The sequence below is a fragment of the Callithrix jacchus genome, chromosome 14 (genome assembly GCF_049354715.1).
Source record: "Callithrix jacchus isolate 240 chromosome 14, calJac240_pri, whole genome shotgun sequence".
Classification (NCBI taxonomy): Eukaryota; Metazoa; Chordata; class Mammalia; order Primates; family Cebidae; genus Callithrix; species Callithrix jacchus.
Genome location: NC_133515.1, coordinates 84,108,524 through 84,128,154, shown reverse-complemented (window position 1 = coordinate 84,128,154; position 19,631 = coordinate 84,108,524). Strand labels below are relative to the sequence as shown.

Sequence of the window (19,631 nt, the reverse complement as noted above, 5' to 3'; positions counted from 1 at the left end):
GCGTTTTCTCTTCTCTAGCTTACTAATTGTAAGAATACAGTATATAATACATATAACATATAAAACATATTTGATTACAAAATATGTGTTAAGCACTGTTTATGTTATTGATAAGGCTTCTGGTGAACAATAGGCTATCAGTAGTTAAATTCTGGGGAAGTCAAAAGTTACGTGCAGATTTTCAACTGGGAAGGGGGTTGATGCCCCTAACTTCCACATTGCTCAAGGGTCAACTACATTTATACTTACATCTTTATACATAAGAAATTCTGGAAAGATAATACAACAAACTAACAATGAGTTCCCTTAAGGGTTGTGTCGTGAACTGGGGATAAGCAAGGATAGAAGGGAAATGTTTCATTGTATGCCTTTTTTATTTTGAACCACATGAATCTATTTTTTTAATTGTACTTTAGATTCTGGGATACATGTGCAGATCATGCAAGATTGTTGCATAGGTACATTCATGGCAGGGTGATTTAAAGGGATTATTATATTAATAGGATTCTGACATAGCCACTGAGATAGTCAGAAGACGATGCACATCCCCTTGTCCTCCACCTACAGAAAAGTATATAAATGCTTCTATTCCAACCAAACGAAATTGCCCAAAGGCTTTCCTCCCTAATAAGCCATGAAGAATACAGGTAGAACTCCTTAGAGCCTACAGTGAGTTTTGCAGGTAAAGTCAGCATCATCTTGAATCACTAACATTTATTAGCACTAGAGTGTTTGTTTGCAGAATGCAGTGCGTTTGCTGAGTATGCAGTTTGGATCTCCCCTGATAATATGTATGGATTTGGATCAACTGTTAAATGCTTGTTTTGCAGCTTTTTAATAGAGACGAAGAATGTGATTGAGGCCAGCTTGTGATTACAGTTCCCAATTATAATGTAAGTCTGAGAAGCTCTGATCACATAGAGGATACGGCACAAAATGGTAGAGGTGGAACAGATCATGGAGATTAACTGGGGAAATGTCCCCATTTCAGCAGTTAGTAAATGCTCCAGCCTGGGTAGAAAGTACTCAGCTAGTTAGTGCTGAGCTTGAACTAGAAGCTGAGGTTCTGAGTGCCAGTTCTGGGTTCTCTCCCATCTGTCCATTTCCCATGACAAAAAAGTCTTGGCCAGACAGTACAGTCTTGCTCTACAAACAGGACAGGGAACTTCAGCATCAGTGGAGCAAAGGCCACCTGTGTTAGGAAGCCAATACAGGAAGCCTGTTGGGTGTGAACAACAGGAAGTCTGACCCAAACAGGCTTAAAGAAGAGAAGAATTAGTGAACATAACTGAAAAGTCTAGATAATAATATCCCTGGTCTTTCTCTGTAGCGAAAACCCTATTTTATTTTCTTACAGGCCATAACACTCTCAAAAGTATTTCATTCAATTTTTTTTTTAATTTTTTGCCCGTTTGTTTATTTGGTAGCTCCATGACTGCAGGGGCCTTGTCTGCCTTGCCTTCATATCTCCCGTGTCTAGTGCACAACTAGGTGCTCGATAAATACTTGTGGAAAGAATTAATTCTCTGACCTTGGAGTGGAGAGTGGAGGATGGAGCAAGCACATGGTCTGAGAGTGAGGAGAGGGGATTATTCCCCAAAAGGCATTGAGATATAGCAAGATGCCAGGAGCCAAAAGATAACAAATGTCCCCTGCATCTCAAAGACTTTCAGGTAATCTTCTTTAGCTCTTTTCTCCTTCCTCGTTTCCTAGAAAATGTCTTCACCATTTATATTTCCCCTTCTATTGAACTTAGGATGATGGGAAGAAGCTTTCATCACTATATCTAGTTATCCTATCTCACACAAGCAGGAGTGCCTGGAGACCACCTGCCACTGTACAGAGACCCTCTTCCTTGCTAGAGGATCATGACTATTTTTCCTTTCGTTAGAATGAGGACTATGCTGATGACATGCAGTCTCAAAGCAAGGAAGGAGGAATACGGTTGAAGGAGGGCACTTTTAATGGAACACAATTAGAGGATGAGAATCCAAAGTTAGATGGGAACCTAGATTCCTGAGTTCTCTTCAGGGATCATCATCTGCCATTGCTGTGCCTCTTCACTTGGATGAGTTGTGATGTGCCTGGATGGTGGTGGTAGCGCTAGTAGTAGTGTGTTGGTGGTTACCATCTTCCCCATATGTACATTTCCAAGCTATTCAGAAAAGGTTTTCATGTAGGGCATGTATTATCAGAAGACTCCAATACTAAACCAGGACTGTCATATTTTAATTGTGTGATTTTGAACACATGATTTTACCTTCTTATTGCCAGAATACACTTCTAGAAAGTGAAGATAATGGCAGCATCTTTCCTATATATTTCTCAGGATTGGTGCAGGCATCAAATAAGACAAGGCATGGACAAGTGCTTTGAAGACTGTAATGCACAAGACAGAAGCTAATCTTTTAATGAGTCTGTTTTATCCTCTTAAAGTTATACATCTTAAAGACTGCCTTAGATTAAAGCCCTCAACTTCATAGGAGGAAACTGAAATGATGAGAGACTTAACCAGGGCCATATGCTTAGTTAGTAGAGTAAAATTTTACCACTGTGAGAAGATATTTACTGTAATAGGTAGAATAATGTCCTCCTAAAGTTGTGCACATTCTAAGTCCCAGAAACTGAATATGTTAGGTTACATGACAAGAGGACATTAAGGTTGCAGGTGGAATTAAGTTGCTAGTTAGCTGACCTCAATATAAGAAGAGTATCCTGGACTACCCAGGTGAGTCTGGTGTAATCACAACAGTCCTTAAAAGTGGAAGAAGGAGGCAGAAGAGGGAGTGAGTGATTTCATGTTAGAATGACTTGACCCATTTGTAAGGGTTATTCTGTTGTAAGGTTTATTGCCGAGTTTGAAATGAGGAAACTGAGGCCAGCACAAGAAAATTAAATGCCAATTTATTTAACTCCCAGACGAGGTTCTGTGGTCCCGGGGAAAGGGGCCAGGGAAGTCGTGCCTGACTCCTCTCCAGCCTGGGGTTTTACAGGGAGGGAAGGCGTCCTAATTGGCTGTGGAGAAACAGGACTTGGATGGGGTGAGCTGCTATTGGTAGGTAGGCGGGATTTCCAGTGAGTGGGCTGTGCTATTGGGCAGGTTTTGGCAGGGCTTCTTTTAAATTTTGGCGGGTTTTCCAACAGCTGGCTAGGTGCCGAGTGCAGAGTTTAGTGTTGAGTGCAGATTCTGGTGCGGAGTGCAGAAGTGGGCATTGGTGCCGAGTGCAAAGTTTAGTGTTGAGTGCAGATTCTGGTGACATAATTTTCAGGCATGGAGAGGGATGGGCATGTCCAAGCTCCTGGAGAAGCAACCAGCTTTACACCATTGTTTCTGGCTTTGAAGATGGAGATGAGGGGAAAAGGCCGTGAGCCAAGGAATGTGGTCAAACCTAGAAGCTGGAAAAGAGAAGGAAACAGAATCTCTCCCAAGAGCCTCTAGAAGGAAGGCACCCCTGCTGACACCTTGATTTTAGCTCAGGGAGCCCCATATTGGACTTCTAATCTAGGTAGGATGATAAATTTGTCTTGCTTTAAGCTACCAAGTTTGGGGTGATTTGCTGTAGTAGTGATGGAAAACTAATACAGGTACCATTTCTCAGATTTTACAAATGAGAAAACTAGGCACAAAAAGGTAGAGAGACTTTTCTTGTCATATGCCAAATCGATACTTTAGAACTTTTTCTAGGGAAAGGAATTGATTTGTTGAATACAGTATATCCTTTTTCAGTGAACTGGTGTCCTGATGAGTAGGAAGTGACTTTTTTTTTTTTTTTTTTTTTGGACCCAAGAACATCTTAAGGGCAAGTAAAAAGTAGAAAGTCAAGACGGATCGTTTTTATTAAATGGAGATGGAGACTAGCATATGCCCCTTTCTGGGATGATTTCTTCTGTGTCCAATTATTACTAAGTGGGAAAGAAGTGGCTTAATACAGAACTCACACTATGTCAGATACTTAGCTTGCAATTGCTCCTTTGTCAGGGCTGATGCACATTTGCTAGCACAACAGGAGCAAGGTTGAAATTTGTAGACTATGAGAGCTGGGTGGGATCCTGCTGGTTACCGCATGTTGTCTTTGTGTTAGTGATGTTGAGATATCCAACAACAATCTCTATCAAGATTAATTCACCTCTGCATTGTCTCCTCTGGATTGTTGCCACCTTTTTTACTTTTTCCACTCCCACTGTTGCTTCACGACTCAACTCTGTTTCTGGTACCTCTTTAACTCAGCTCATCATTGGCACTCTTAGTGCTCGGCTAGAAAATGTTTATTGACTCCACTCCAGACTTGACATTTCTGTGGTTATTCTTGGGTGTCAACTCCTAGCCTCTTCCTGATTTAACCGTGATATTCCTGTCTTGTGGCTGTAACCTGGCTCCTGTTCAAATCTGTTCATTGGATAGAGGAGCTACGTGGCCAGGAAAGGGAGATGACCTGCGTGGATCCCAGTATCATTGGGGCAGCAATGGGTCCAGAGCTCAGTTTCTCCTACTCTATTCCCTGCCCCTCATCTGGCATTCCCCTTACAGTGAGTGTCTGTATGGGCCAGAAACAGCCTAGACCTTCCAATTTCAAGACCAGCCTCATGTTCTTTGGGAAAATTACTTAATAATGCATTTCCTTTCTCCATGTGGAAAATAGGGAGAGAAGAAAAGAAACCGAGAGAGACTTGGTGAGTGGTGAAGTCTGGCATGTGCAATAAACTGGATCAAAGGAGGCCCAAGGCTATCCTATTGCTGGAGCAAAAAGAGTGATCAAGAGCCTCTGGCCACATATTGGCCATGTCTGTTTCCTGCGGTTCTCTGATCACATAAACAGTTATGGCCTCCAAATGGTGCCAGGTCAAAGCTTGGAGCTAGGGTAGATCTTATTGCACTAAAATGAATGTGGATCACCTAGATTTAATTGCTTTCCAGTGAATCAGCATGACTGAGAAGGGCCTCTTAGGTCCTGCTTGGGGTACTTCAGTGTAGGACTTGGAAGAACCCGGCAGCTCTACTGTTCCATGCTCACAGATGTTTTTCTTTATAGGAGACTGCAAAAGTGCTTTCAGTACATTCGCATTCAATACCTTCTGGATGCTACAGAAATAAAGGGATGTCTACATGATAGATAATAATAAGAAATGTAGCACTTGTCATTTGTTAATGGTGCTATTCATTATTCTTCACAACAGCATGGCATGATAGATTCACGTTATCTTCCTAAAGAGGAGAGAAGCAAGTGTGATATTTGCAAGTTGACATGCCATGCCTGTGGTCTGTGCTGTGGATGTGCAGTCCCAGGCTCCCTAGACACTGCTTCACGAGGGGGCGTGGCATCTCCTCTAGATGGCTAATAAAATCTTAGATTCCCAAGGCTGAAAGAGACTGAGGACACTGGTCAGATTGTCAAGACTTGAGTCTCATTCCTCCATAATGACATTACTTCAGGTTGTTTGAACTAGAAGAGAATCCATCTCAAGCTAGCTTCTGCAAACTGAGACTATTCTGTAGTAACCCAGAAGTGTGATCATGGAAGACCAGGCCTCAGGAAGAGGTTGGAACCAGGGACTACAAGGCTATTGGGAGCCCAGGATGAACTCTTTCTTCATCCCATCCCCCTCCTTCTCTCCATAAATTTGCTGTATGCTTCTTTCCTAGCAAACCAGACTTCCCTGCTCCAGAGCCCACATGGTGGGCAGGGATGTTACACTTTCAACCATACATGGAGCACCCTGTCCTCTCTCTCATTCTTACCCTGATCTGCTCTCAAGTTCTTCGGTAAAGGACCCTGAAGGAACCAGTCTCAGACAGGAGCGAGTTCTGGTTCAGTAAACTGTGTTAGAATCACACTGTACACACATGGCATCCAGGAGTCTACCCTTGTGAATTTTCCTGGTGTAGTTAAGGAGGTCTTTGCAAGATGAGAAATCTGTTAGGTTGGTCCAAAAGTAATTGCAGTTTTTGCCATTAAAAGTAATGGGCCAAACCACAATTACTTTTGCACCAGCCTACTAAAAGGTACCCATGTCACTGAGCCAATGGTAATCTTGTCATTGATTACTGAATTTTATATTCACTACATTGTACATTTGTTCCTTTGAATACATGTAATGATGGGGAACTCATTCCCTGAGACAGCTCAGACAGCTGAGGATGCTTCCTTATATTGACTGAAATGGGTCTCCTTTCCCAGGTCTACTTTTTGAAGCCATAGAGAAGGAGCCTTATCTCCTTTCATCATGACAACTCTTTGGATAATTGAAGGCACCCTGGAGTTATTAACCCATTCTTCCCATGATGCATGTCTGAGTCCCCAGCATGTTCCTTGTTGTTCTCCTGAATATCATCTGTTTTGTCTCTTTATCTCTGCTGTAGATTGAATGTTTGTGTCTCCACAAAATTATTATACTTAAATTAACCCCAATTGTGATAATTTAGGAGTCAGGGCCTCTGGTAGGTGATGAGTCATGAGGATGGAACCCTCATGAATAGATTAGCACCTTTATAAAAGAGATCCATATAAGTCAGTGTTCTTTAAAGGGACAGAACTAATAGGACATATGTATATATGAAGGGGAATTTATTAAGGAAAATTAACTCACATGATAACAAAGTGAGGTTCCACAATAGGCCATCTGCAAGCAGAGGAGCAAGGAAGCCAGTCCGAGTCTCAAAACATCAAAAGTAGAGAAGCCAACAATGCAGCCTTGTCGATGGCTGAAGGCCTGAGAGCTACAAGCAAACCGCTGGTGTAAGTCCAAGAGCTGAAGAACTTAGGACAGTTCTTCATGTTTGAGGGCAGGAAGCCAGCACAGCAGAAATATGAAGGCTGGAAGACTCAGCAAGTCAGCTCCTTCCACCTTCTTCTGCCTGCTTTATTCTATAGCTGCACTGGCAGCTGACTGGATGGTGCCCACCCACATTGAGAGTGGGTCTGCCTCTCCCAGTCCACTGACTCAAATGTTAATCTCCTTGGCAATGCCCTCACAGACACACCTAGGAACAATACTTTGCATCCTTCAATCCAATCGACACTCAGTATTAACCATCACAAGACCCCAGAGGGTTCCTTTATCCCTTCCACCCTGTGAGGCACCAGTGAGAAGATGGCTGTCTATGAACCAGAGAGTGGACCCTCACCACACGCCAAATCTGCTGGTGCTTTGATCTAGGACTTCCCAGGTTCCAGAGGGGGTATGGTGTCTCCTCTAGAGGTTCCAGAACTGTGAGAAATAAATTTGTTATTTGTCAGCTACCTAGTTTATAGTATTTTACAGCAGCCTGGATGGACTAAAGTGAAATTCCCAGAATAAAATCTTAACTAATTCTAATCCTTTGACAAGAGTGGCCTTGGGTCAAGTACAGAGATGGTCTCTATCAGGAGTTGGCAAACTTTTCTGTTAAAAAATGAATTAGTAAATATTTTTTAGCTTTACAGCCCATATGGTCTCTGTCACAAACACTCAGCTCTCCTGGTGTGGCACAAAAGCATCCACAGATGATGCTTAAACAAATGAGCATGGCTGTATTCCAATAAAACTTTATTTATAGACACTGTAATTTGAATTTTATATAATTTTTATGTATCACAAAATATTCTTTTGATTTTTTTTCAACCATTTAAAAATACAAAAGCCCTTCTAACTTACCTGTCCTACAGAAATGGCTGGTGGGTAGGATTTAGGCATCAGGCCATAGTTTGCTGACTTCTGGTCCATATTCCGTCATTAAGGGTTCTGATTACCTACCCCAGTCAAAGCAAACCCAGTGTCTTTCACTCATGCCTGAAATACCTTCACTGCTGAAAGAGGAAGGCACTGCCCTTCAAAAAAGAGGAGAAGGACACATCAGAGGGTCTGTTTAAAAGTAAAAATATTTTTGAGGGAGGTAATACAGTCTCTAAAACTTAAATGTGAATTAATACTGACTTTGTGAAACACTGACCAGTTTATAAAACATGCATTACTTACTTCTCTTTTCCCAGTGCCAGGAAGTAGATATTTTTAGTGTTCTCTTCACAGATGAGGAAAAAGTCCCTTAAAGATGAAGGGACTGCCAGCTGAGTGTGGTGTCTCACACCTGTAATCCCAGCACTTTGGGGGGCCGAGATGGGCAGATCATCTGCGGTCAGGAGTTAGAGACCAACATGGAGATACCCTGTCTCTACTAAAAATACAAAAATTAGCTGGATGTGGTGGTGGGCACTTGTAATCCCAGCTTCTCAGGAAGCTGAAGCAGGAGAATAACTTGAACACAGGAGGCGGAGGTTGCAGTGAGTGGAGACCATGCCATTGTACTCCAGCCTGGGCAACGAGACCAAAACTCAGTGTCAAAAAAAAAAAAAAAAAAAATTGAAGGGACTGCTTAGGCAGTTGCAAACAGAGCTGGAGCTTTCTCCAGGTGGGTCGGATGTGCTGTCTCCCTGTGCTGTTAGAGTCTAACAAGCCATTCATTGGCCATCCACGTGTGCCTGGCCAATGAAGGAAATACAGGTGAATTCAATACAGCCCCAGTCCCAGGGAGCTCCGAGTGCAGTGAGGGAAGTACCTAGTATCATCATCAGTGCTTGGCTAGAGGTGAGAGTAGGGTGGTCTGGGGCCCTCAGAAGAGGCAGCCCTTGCCCAGGCTGGCTGTGAACTGGGAAACTTCTTGAGGGACACTTTGCTCTATCAGTGGAGGAGGGGTGGGTTAGCCTGATAATTTTGGTGTCTGGAAATCATGGGAACTTGGGAGGGTGAATCAGAGCCCTTGAGGAGATGGAGGAGTGGATACCCACCCCTGCCTTACCAGTTTGCCCATGGTGGTCCAGTTGCCAGGCAACAGAGTTCTCTGGACCAGTTCTGTTTCCTCTGCATGTAACTTCAATAAGTGTTGAAGGTGGCACACAGAACCTTTCGAAACTGTCAGACTGAGACTCTAACGTCCATTCAGCCAGTCTGACTGAGGCTGGGGAGGCCTTTGAGAACAAGTTCCCTCTGCTGTTTTTCAGGCATAAACAAGGTCTGCATAGTAGCTTTGAAGCGAGCACGACAGCTACTTGGTATTTCTGGGATCCCTTGCACGAAATATGGGCTCCCTAGCGTTACCTGTCAGATCTGGCACTTTTTGTTTCATTAAAAATAAAACAGAAAGCCCTCTAAGCAATGGCATTAAAGAACATCTAAAAAATAACCCTCTGCTTTCTTAGGGAAGATGTCAGTATCTCCAAGGCAGGATTGATGAAAAAATTCTTGAAGAAGTGAAGTAAAGAAAATGGACCAAGCTTCAGTTGGCATAAGAAGTGAGAAAAAAATAAACCCAAACCAGAAAATGTGTCTGTCTCCAGAAACAATAGTTCTGCTGTCTAACCCCTTAACAGCTGGTATTGCCTGATTTGCTTCGACCCAACTCAGCTAGTCTATAAGAGGAAATGGTGACAATCATATACCTTTCTTTTTGAGCCAGTTAACAAGTAATTATTAAGTCTCCTCAGCATGACCATCACTATGTCATCAGTATTGTGGGACTCAAAAGAAGAAAACAAACATGATCCGATGAGACTTGCTAATCAGATCCCGCTCGGGTTGAGATTGCAGATGCTATAGGAAGAAGAAGGGTCATGGTAGGCTAGCGTTTCAAAGAGAAGGAAGGGCTTAGTCTTTAGATCTGCAGAAAAAAATTGGAAAGGCATTTAAGCAAAAGCAAACAGCAGGCAACGAGATACCTCCTTCCCAAGCTAAAGACATTCTCCAGTGATGGTCTGGCTTCATCATTCACTGAGAAATTAGTCATCCAATCTAAGCTGCTCATTTTTCCTTACCAAACCTTTAAACCTTCTTGTATCTGCATCTGCTATTTCTCGTCTTGTTACAGTGGAGGATGCAACCCTCCTTTTATCTAAAGCCAGCCCCTCCCCTCATCCTCAGGATCTTATACCCTCTTGCTCTTCTCATGGGCATTGCCCTGCCAAAGCTATCTCATCCCTTTTGGCCATCAAAATCCTCTTCTCAGTATGTCATTCCCACTAGTGTACACACATACTGTAGCATCACCCATCCTAAACATAACCCCACCTGACTGCATATTTCCCTTGTATTAGTAAGCTATATCCACAATAATGCTACACAACCAGTATCCCCAGCATCTTAGTGGCACACAACTAGCATATATTTTTGCTTACAGGTTTGTGAGTTGGCTAGAGTTCCACAGATCTAAGCTGGGCTACAAGTTGTGGGTTGTGTCCCAAACCTGTGCCATACATCACTCATTTTCCTTCATCCAGAGGCCACCCAAGACATGTTATCACAAAGAAAGGAAGGACCATGAGATGCCAAGCCCAGTGGAGCAAGCACATTTCAAACCCCTGCTCAGGGCATATCTGCTCATCCCACTGGCCAAACTTAACATCAGTGAGATGGGACATACACACCTCCCATGGAGACTGAGGGAGACAGAGTACTTGCTGAATAATACTCAACCCTGTTCTTCCATCTTCTGCCCATTTTTTAATTCTTTCTTTTGTCAGCGAGACTTCTAGAAGGGGTTGCCAACACATTATGTCCCATTATGTTCCTTACCTTTCAGTCTCTCTTCATCCCACTCCAATGGCTTCTGCCGCAATCATTACACCTATGGCCCTCCTTTTTCTCTGAGTCTGTGTGGGCTGCTGTAACAGAACACCATAAACTGGGTGGCTTAACAGCAACAACTTTATTTCTCACAGTTCTAGAGCCTGGGAAGTCCTAGATCAAAGCGGCAGTGGATTCTGTATCTGGTTGGAGGTCCACACTCTGGTTCACAGACTGCTATCTTTCTGCTGTGTCCTCACATTACAGAAAAGGGAGCTCTCTGGAGTCTCTTTTATACAGGCACTAATCCATCCATAAGGGATCCACCATCATGACCTTATTACCTCCCAGAAGCTATACATTCAAATGCCATCGCATTGGGGTTTAGGTTTCAAAATATGGATTTGGGGGGGACACAAACATTCTGATTATAGCATCATCTGTATTGTCAAATCCGATGGCTGTGTTTTTGTCTGAATCTGACCTTCTCCTTTTTTCAGTAGCATTCCACACAGTTGGCTGCTCCCTCCTCTTTGAGTTCTTTTCTGTTTTGGATTTTATGGCTTCACCAGGTCCTGTTTCCCTCTTTCCTGGTTTTCTTCTTTCTTCTCTGGCTTCTCCCAGTCCCTTTTCTTCTCTCCCCAACTCAGTGGTGGTGTTTCTAAGGACTTGGTCTACAGGTCTTCCCTCCCCTCCCCTCCTCCTCTCCCCTCCACTTCCCTCCCTTCCCCTCCTCTCATCTGCCCTCACCTCAATAGATACCCCTACTTTTCAGAATTTGGAATATCTTCTCTCTGTTGACTCCTAAATATATATTTTTAGCACAGTTATCTGTGAATTTTAGCCTCCACTTATATTCAGCTGTGTCAACATTCCCACTTAGATGTCATGCATACTCCTAAACTTAATACTTCCAGACAGAATTGCTATTTTTCCCTTCATAATTTGCCCCTCTATGTGTTCATTCTCAGCCATAAAGATCCTTCAACGGCCCACACTGGCACACTTCTCAGAGCCTGTGTGAAGTTGTGTCTTCTGCCTGGAATGCTTTTTGCCTTCTCCCCACCCATGCCTTTCTTATGGCTGATGCCTTGTTATCTTCTGGGTCATACAGTCAAATAGTACTACCCGAGAGAAGCCTTCTACTGTTCTGTCTAAAAGGCCACATTCCCCATGCTGCCTGATTTTTTAGACTGGTCTTGGGTTTGTAACAGTTACAATAATTGGTTACTTTAAAATTTGTTCTCTTGGATTTTATCTGTCTCCCTAATTAGAATGTATCCATCCTAGCAGGTGCTTGGTAAATCTTTGTTGAATTGATGACCTTGAAAGGTCATCATAATTGGAGGTTGTCTGATCTCCTGTTCACCAACCTGCAGGCTGTGAAACAATGGGGGAGTGGTGGAATTATTACCCTGGGTCCAGGAGTCCATAGTGCACCAATCATTGCTCAGATATAGGAGGACTAAGTAATAAATCTCACTTATATGTGTACTACTTTTCAAATGATGGGGTTGTAATAAATAAAATATACATTTATTTGAAGATATTACTAAGTTCACAGGGCCTCTATCTTCATGCATTTTCTTAGTTAATGTATGTAAAAGTACACTCTTTTATGTTTTTTTCCCCCACACTAAAAGGTTGAAAAACTGCTCATACCATTCATATGACTTCTATCTTTATGGTTGTGAAAACTGAGATCCATAAGGATGAAGTTACTTGCTCAAGGTCACATTCTTCTGCAGTAGAAATGCCTGGAGGGGGAGAAAAAGGAAAAGGTCAGGGGCCCAGGGAGCTATAAGCTATACAGCATTGTGATCAGGAGCATGGCTGAGACCAGGCACTGCAGGGATCTGCTCAGCAGGGTGATCCCAAGGCTGGGGGCCTGTGCTGACTTGTATAATTAAAGGCAGTGACTTCATAGAGGGTAGCAGCAAGTTGAAGTTCTAGCAGCTCTATGTGCCTGACAACCAAGGTTTAGTCCAGAGTAGTGTGTGGCTCAAGTCCAGAGATCCTAGGATGTGGGAAAGACCTGATGGCCAGGGTGGGGAAATGATATGGTTTGGTTTTGTCCCCACCCAAATCTCATCTTGAATTGTAGCTCCCATACTATTCAAGTATGGGAGGGACCCCGTGGGAGGTAATTGAATCATGGGGCAGGTTTTCCCATGCTGTTCTTATGACAGTGAATAAGTCTTGTGAAATCTGATGGTATGATAAAGGGTGCTTTTCCTGCACATGCTCTCTTGCCTGCCTCCATGTAAGTCGTGTCTTTGCTCCTCCTTCATCTTCTGCTGTGATTGAGTGAGGCCTCCCCAGCCATGTGGAACTGTGAGTCCATTAAACCTTTTCCTTTATATTACCCAGTGTCTGGTATTTCTTCATAGCAGTTTGAAAATGGACTCATACAGGAGGCGATGGTGGCAGAGCACGTGTTACAAAAGAACTGAACATCGGTTCAAGAAAGCATAGAGGAGCTGAGGGGTCCCAGCAGTGCACCAAAAGGAAATGAAGAGACTTCTCATGAGCCCCCGAGGGTGGAGGGAAATACACAGGAAGGGGACCAGGTGATAGAGGTGGTAAAAGTCAGTCTGGACTGAGTTTTCCCAGGTGCCATGGCATGAAGCACATCAGTGCCCAGGCCTGGGTGTAGCAGATGCTGACTTCCCTGCCTACCCCATGTGCCTCCTGCCCCATGGCCCTGTGCCTTCCTGTGATTAACCTTCCCTTGTTGTCCTTGACTTGGAGTTGAACTCTTCTGTAGCCATTCTTGGGAGCATCTTTTTGAGGCCTTGAAGGTCATGCTTTAGCACCAATTCTTCTCTCTCTCTGGGGGCCCTTCTCATTGTTCTGATAGCCCTGGGGTGTCCCAAAGTCCCTGGTAGTAAATATGCCAAGGAGATCCCAGCCCACCTTTCTGAAGGACTGGAAGCTGAGGGAGTGGGGCATGGAGACTTTGAGTCAGATTTCTAGTTAGACAAAGTAGTCTGTTATGGTTAAATGCCACTAATGGAGTCAAATAGCTTTTGTTTGGCTTACCTGGCAGCTTAGCAAATGTGCTTGAATGATGTTCCCCTAAATGGAGTACTACAGCGTATCCTATGCAGTGCAAAGTGTATCACACACGTACACATATTCCTTTTTTTTTTTTTTTTTTTTTTCTTTTTTGAGACGGAGTCTTGCTCTGTCTTCCTGGCTGGAATGCAATGGCACAATCTCAGCACTCACTGCAGCCTCTGCCTCCCAGGTTCAAGCAATTCTCCTACCTCAACCTCCTGAGTAGCTGGGATTACAGGTGCATGCTACCATGCCTGGCTAAGTTTTGTATTTTTAGTAGAGATGGGGTTTCATCTTGTTGGCCAGGCTGGTCTTGAACTCCTGACCTCAGGCAGTCTACCTGTCTTGGCCTCCCAAATTGTTGATTATAGTAATGAAGCCACTGCACCTGACCACACACATTACATTTCATCCTCACACCAGCTATGGGTGAGCCACGTTAGATGAAGAGACTGAGGTTCAGGGAGGTTAAATGACTTGCATTAGGCTGCTCAGCTACCAAGGAGCAGAGAGAGCCATTATTCCAGCCTTGTTTGAGATGTTTGCATCCATGCTTCCCCTTAGGAATGTTTCCAAGAATATAGCCCCACCCCATGGCCCAGGAAAGCTGAGCCATCAGCTCAGGGCACTGAAGTCCTTTATAAACATCTGGAGTTAGACACATCAATTGTAGTGCTTTACATGCTGTGCTGGATGCCTGGTCCAAAGAAGGCTCTTCCTCTGGCCCCAAGATTCTTTGTTTCTTGAATCAGCCATCATTAGTTCAGCACATATTCCCAGTCCCTGTCCTGACCCATGTCTTCAATATTCCAGCATTGCTTCTTTGAGCTGCAGCCAACACACTGAACTATCTATGTAGTGTGTTATCTTGACCGCTTACCTCTTTTACCTTTCCACCTCTTTGAGACTGTTTCCTTATCAATAAAATGGGGGATAATAATGCGTCATGTTGAGGATAAAAGGATAAAATTGGAGGAAGTATCCCACACAGTGGCCGGTCCCAATGCTTGTTCAGTGTGTGTTAGCTGAGGCTGCATTTGTGGAATGGCTGAGCTGAGATAAACATCCAGGTTCTGACTTTGAATCCAGTGTTCTTTCCCCTCTACTGGGCTATATACAAACAACCTCTAGATATCATGTTCCTAAATCCACCCTAAGTCCCTGAGGAAATGGTGGGATCCCCGGCAGCTCCTTAAGCACCCAGCCTTTCACCAGGACTTCTCTGGCTTGCTTTCAGTTTTTGAGACTCCACAGCAGCATGAGCAGGAGAAGAATACAAGGTTGTGTAACAGCCCTGTCCTCAGATCATACGTATGGAAGGACTTGGACCTCGGGCTGCTTAGTACAGGGCAGTAGTCCCTGCCCACTGAACCATGGCTTCATTACGGTAATTCCTAGCCAGGCGTCTACACCTTTCCAAAGACACGTCCAGAGAGGCAGCAGATCTAATCCCAAACCCACTGCTCAACTTCTTCGGATACTGTGTATATAGATTGAGTGCTTGCCTTGTGCCAGACTCACTCAGTGGATCATAGGGTGGAGGTTAAGACTGGGTATGAGACCTTTGAGATCAGCTGAAACTCAGTAAACCCAGTCACAGCCAGAACTAGCTTCCTCACTCTCCTTCTCCTCCCTTCTTGTTCTATTTTCTTATTAACTGGAACTAATGGGAGGAAATGATTAGACCAGACAGCTCGTTAATGATTATCAATGCACTACATTCTTTTCACCAGGTGCCTTGAAGGGAAAAGCCAGACCATGATCCTCATACAACAAAAACTCAGTTTTACCTCCAAGAAGGTGTGGTGCTTGGCTCCCTGCTTCCACCCTCCTCTGATCCCCACAGCTAAAGGCACTTAAGGCCATCTGCAGGTTCTGACCCAAGCCATGCCCTGTCGATCAGGCTAGGTACATGGCAGGGACAGAGTTGTCAACCATTCCAGTTTGCCTGGCTCTTTCTAGTGATAGCATATCCCCATATCCTGGGAAGCCCTCCAATCCTGGGCAAACTGGACCACTGGATACCCTAGCAGGCTACATTATTATTATTATTATTTGTAGTAGATTTCTCTTTTATTATTATTTCTTCCTTTTTATTATCATCAATATTATCAGCAACTAACACTGAGCACTTTCCATATGCCAAGACTTATGCCACACACTTAAAATTTTTTACCAGGTAGATAATACCCTTCAGGCAGCAGAGGCAGAGGTTAGTTAGTTCATCTGATCAACCCTTGCATGATTGCCCTGAATACCTAATTCATGTTCTCAGCTTCAGGTCAGCCTCCTAGTCCTTTGGTTCTGGAAACTGGTCTCCTTTAAGCCTCTGCCTTGTCCTGATCTCTGGCTTTCAGCTCCATCTGTGACTTGAGACCTGCTGACTATTATAGCCTCTGATGATTGAGGGCAGCCTTGTTCCTGACCTGCTGCATCTCAGAATTCTGCAAGAGACAAAAGAGTCACACTTGAACTGTTTGTGGAGATTTGGCCTTTCTGTCTGCATTATGGATCCTGAGGCTGCCTTGACCCTGTCTGAGGCCAAGTGCCTGCTTGTTGTATGTTATCTGTAGGTCAGGAAGCATTCCTTTTCCCTGTTGCTGGGACCATCTGCAGTCCACTGACTGACCCAGGACTCTGCCTGATTTCAGGTCCTGGCATCCTCGAGACTGCTTGTCAGTCTCTTATTACTTGTAGTTGGTGTATGGTTGGCCTGACAGGGATTATCTGCAACTAGGTAAGTTTGTAGAAGCCTCTGCTCCCTGCCCTGATGATGTGACATAGGCAACATAACTCTTTTCATATCAGGCTCAGCATCCTCTAACTAGGAAGACAAATAGGCTGCTGAAAATAACATCTTGCACTCTGAGGTATGTATAAATGACTTTTGGATAGGGTGGGCTCGATTAAAATCACATTGATTCAAATCATGATTTGAATCACTAGTCAGGAAGAGTCGATTAAATCAATATTTTTTCCTTCAAAACTGCATTCGTTTTTGATATAATTTTAATGCACAGTCTTCACAACTCTGACAGAGATAGATGTGGTTTTCATTTTTAAAAGTTACATACCATGCATTTTTAAGCTGTGATTTATTTTGACATTTCATTGAATCAATTTTGCAGCCACGTCTGAGTCTTGAATGATGACTTGGTTATTATATTTACCAAAGCTAATCAAACAAATGTGTATAATTTTCCCAACAAAATAAGCATGTGCACTTTGGAATGTTTAACTATTTTTTGCTGTAAAGTAACAAATGTGTTTTTGCTGAGATAAATTGGACTGTTTGAGGCAGGTCCAACCCAAAACACTTGTAATATTATATTTTCAGAGTTAACGCAGTCTTTACCCTTTCCTTCCTGCTTATTTTTATGTTAGAAAAGAAAGGTAAGTTTTTCAACTTTCGTAGCTCCCAAATGATTTTCAAGTTAAGATTGAATCAGTATCCTTTGGAAAACACTCTTGCTATGTGTAGAGAAGAAATAGATATAATGACAAACTTGGTATTTGTCTTCATTATTGCCACGGACCCATGTACTTGACTTCTGCTGGCTGTTGGTGTGACCTTCAGGAGGCCTTATCAGTATCTTTTGTGATTAACTGAGCTTTACCATATCTGAAACAGATTCTCTTTACTAGGATCCACTGGGTTTTATTTTCGGAAAGCATTTTCACAGCAAGAACACATTTGGAATGAGATATTGTCTCAGATAGGGGTATGTTAGAGAGGGACATGCTTTTCTTTCATCATATCAATCTCAGAATATTTGGGAGGAAGCCTTTACATCTTGAGGCAAAACAACAATATTGAGTTTATGGCTTTACCTCTATTCTTTCTGAGTGTGTTTCTGGCTCAGTCCTATGATATCTTTTAGAACATGGCCACGTTTATTCTGTACCTGCCAGAAAATCAAGTATTTGCATCTTTCAAACTAAAACAAGTATCTTCCAGTTTTGTTTTTCTAAGGTCTAGAGCATAAATGCAGTTTCCCCCATTCTCATAGTTGTAATTGAATAGAATCATAACATTAGGGATTAATAGAACACAGTGATTTCCTAGTTCCATCCTCAAACTAACCCTTTCATGTAAAAATGAAGTGACTTGCACAGGTCACAAAGCCTGAGATGAGAAACCACGTCATCTGAAATGCTCAGAACAGGGTGTTTCCTTTATAAAGTAGTTCCTGAATTTATATAACTTCTCTTCAGCTTCCTCTCTGCAAAGCAGTGATTTGTTTTTTAAAGAAAACTTTTCTCCATATACAAACATCTAATTATTATTCATTTGCAACTGACCTTTGCTGGACTTAGGGCTGCGCTTAGAGTTTAGGAATGGAGTGGACACCACTTAGTTCTAGTAGGGATGTTAGATTTAGCAAATGAAAATAGAGTACACCCAGTTGAACTGGAGTTTCAACCAAACAACAAATAATTTTAGTATGACTTGACTTGTGATATTTCGGACACACTAAAAAATTATTGTCTATCTAGAATGAAAACTTAACCAGGTGTCCTATCTTTTATCTGATAACCTTATTCTCCCTATTATTCAGGGTAATGTGTTTGGTTTGGTTTTTATCCTGACCTAAGGTGCTGAGTAACATAGTCTAAGTTTCAGGTGGCCAGACGCACTTGAGTTAATGTTTTCACTGCATATTCTGCTTTTCTTTGTCCTGTTTTATTTAAACTCTTTTTGGTTAGCTCTGATTTTGCCCCATGCACATTAATGTGTGTCACTGCATCCCTTTGAGTAGGCATCCTGATGCTTGCAGGGCTCATGCCTGCCTAAGCCAATCTGTTTGGGTGCCAGGTTGCAGGGGAACTGGCCAAATTCAGGACTGCTGGAAGCCGAAGTAGTTCCCTGAGTGTCCAGCCCTTGCCTTCCCTGGGAGCAGCAGGAGGGCCCAGTGCCTGGGGAACTGTGGAATGACCACCAGAGGGAGTAGCTGCAGTAGGGGCTGAGCTACTTGAGGCTCACTCTGCCCAGAATGGGGGACTCGTGTTGTGTTGTGGGACTGTACATGACTAAGGAAGCCCATGGGGTGCTCTTATCTGATACCACCACTTTGTCGGTGTTGTGCCAGACTCCATTTAACCTCAACAGGGCTGGCACCATGTTCAAGAGACTGAAGAAGAGACCCAGAGCTAGTGAATGAGATGTACGGTTTTATTAGCAAGAAGGGCAACTTACAGCGAGGCCTGGTGGCAGCAGGTTGGGCAGGAGAATCACAACCACTTGCAAAAAGCATGCTGTTCACCTAGCATTTTCAGTTAGCACCCTTCCCTTAATGAGGGAAGTCTTCATTTAATCCACCTGGCAGCCTTCATTTAAACCCAAACATAGGGCCTTGGTTGCCTATACAGCCCGAGTTCCTCAGGACAGGCCAAGGACTCAGCTATTCCTCATAGGTAAGAAATGAAGCTCCAGGTTGGCCACCCCCAGATTTCTTAGCTCAGAACTCTGAGCATACATTCAGGTGCGTCGTCCATACAGGGTCATTTTCAAGGTATGTCCTGACACTGTCAGGTGCATCTGCCATACAGCCAATGGATGGGAGCCTTATCCAGAAGCCATCATTCCTGGAAGCATGGCTTCCTAATTGGAGGAGAATCCTTCCTGACATCCAACTTCTATGCTGATGTGGCACCAGGGCAATGGGACTTGGTTCAAATAAGCTGGTGTCCCAAAGGCATGGTCATCTATGCCAAATATTATAACATGCATGTTCATGTATTTGTTTATGTTTTCTGGAATTGAAAATAGTTTGCTGCTGACCTTTGCGTCTACCCATTTCATTCTGAAAGCAATTTCAGCACCCCAGCGTAGCTCTTCTGCTCTCCCTCTCAGGCATGGAGGAGCCACACCTCAAGACGAGACATGTCCAGTGAGTCAGAACTGAATTTGTAGTCCTTTGCTCCCTGGTCTCTGAACCCTGCTTTGCCCTGCTTTCCCCTGCTCTCCTGTGCCTGGGTTCTCCCAGGCCTGTGTCTCGCCCCTTGCCTTGATCTTGTGTGCCTGTGCTGTTCTCGGACAC

The 19,631-nt window shown here is 43.5% G+C and overlaps 1 protein-coding gene and 1 long non-coding RNA gene across 6 annotated transcripts in view; one reads left to right on the top strand and one right to left on the bottom strand.

The window, feature by feature from the left end:
* Nucleotides 1-19,631, top strand: part of GALNT14 (polypeptide N-acetylgalactosaminyltransferase 14) — a 223,706-nt gene that overhangs the window by 39,785 nt on the left and 164,290 nt on the right. The gene's annotated exons all lie outside the window — the stretch shown is intronic.
* Nucleotides 1,926-12,406, bottom strand: LOC118147362 (uncharacterized). 2 transcript variants are annotated; one of them, XR_013526696.1, is made up of 4 exons: nucleotides 12,193-12,406; nucleotides 10,540-10,628; nucleotides 7,954-9,628; nucleotides 2,906-7,805 (listed from the first exon to the last, which is right to left on the bottom strand). It is a non-coding gene; the product is annotated as an uncharacterized LOC118147362 (long non-coding RNA). The 2 variants fall into 2 exon arrangements; XR_013526695.1 differs by having other exon boundaries at nucleotides 1,926-9,628.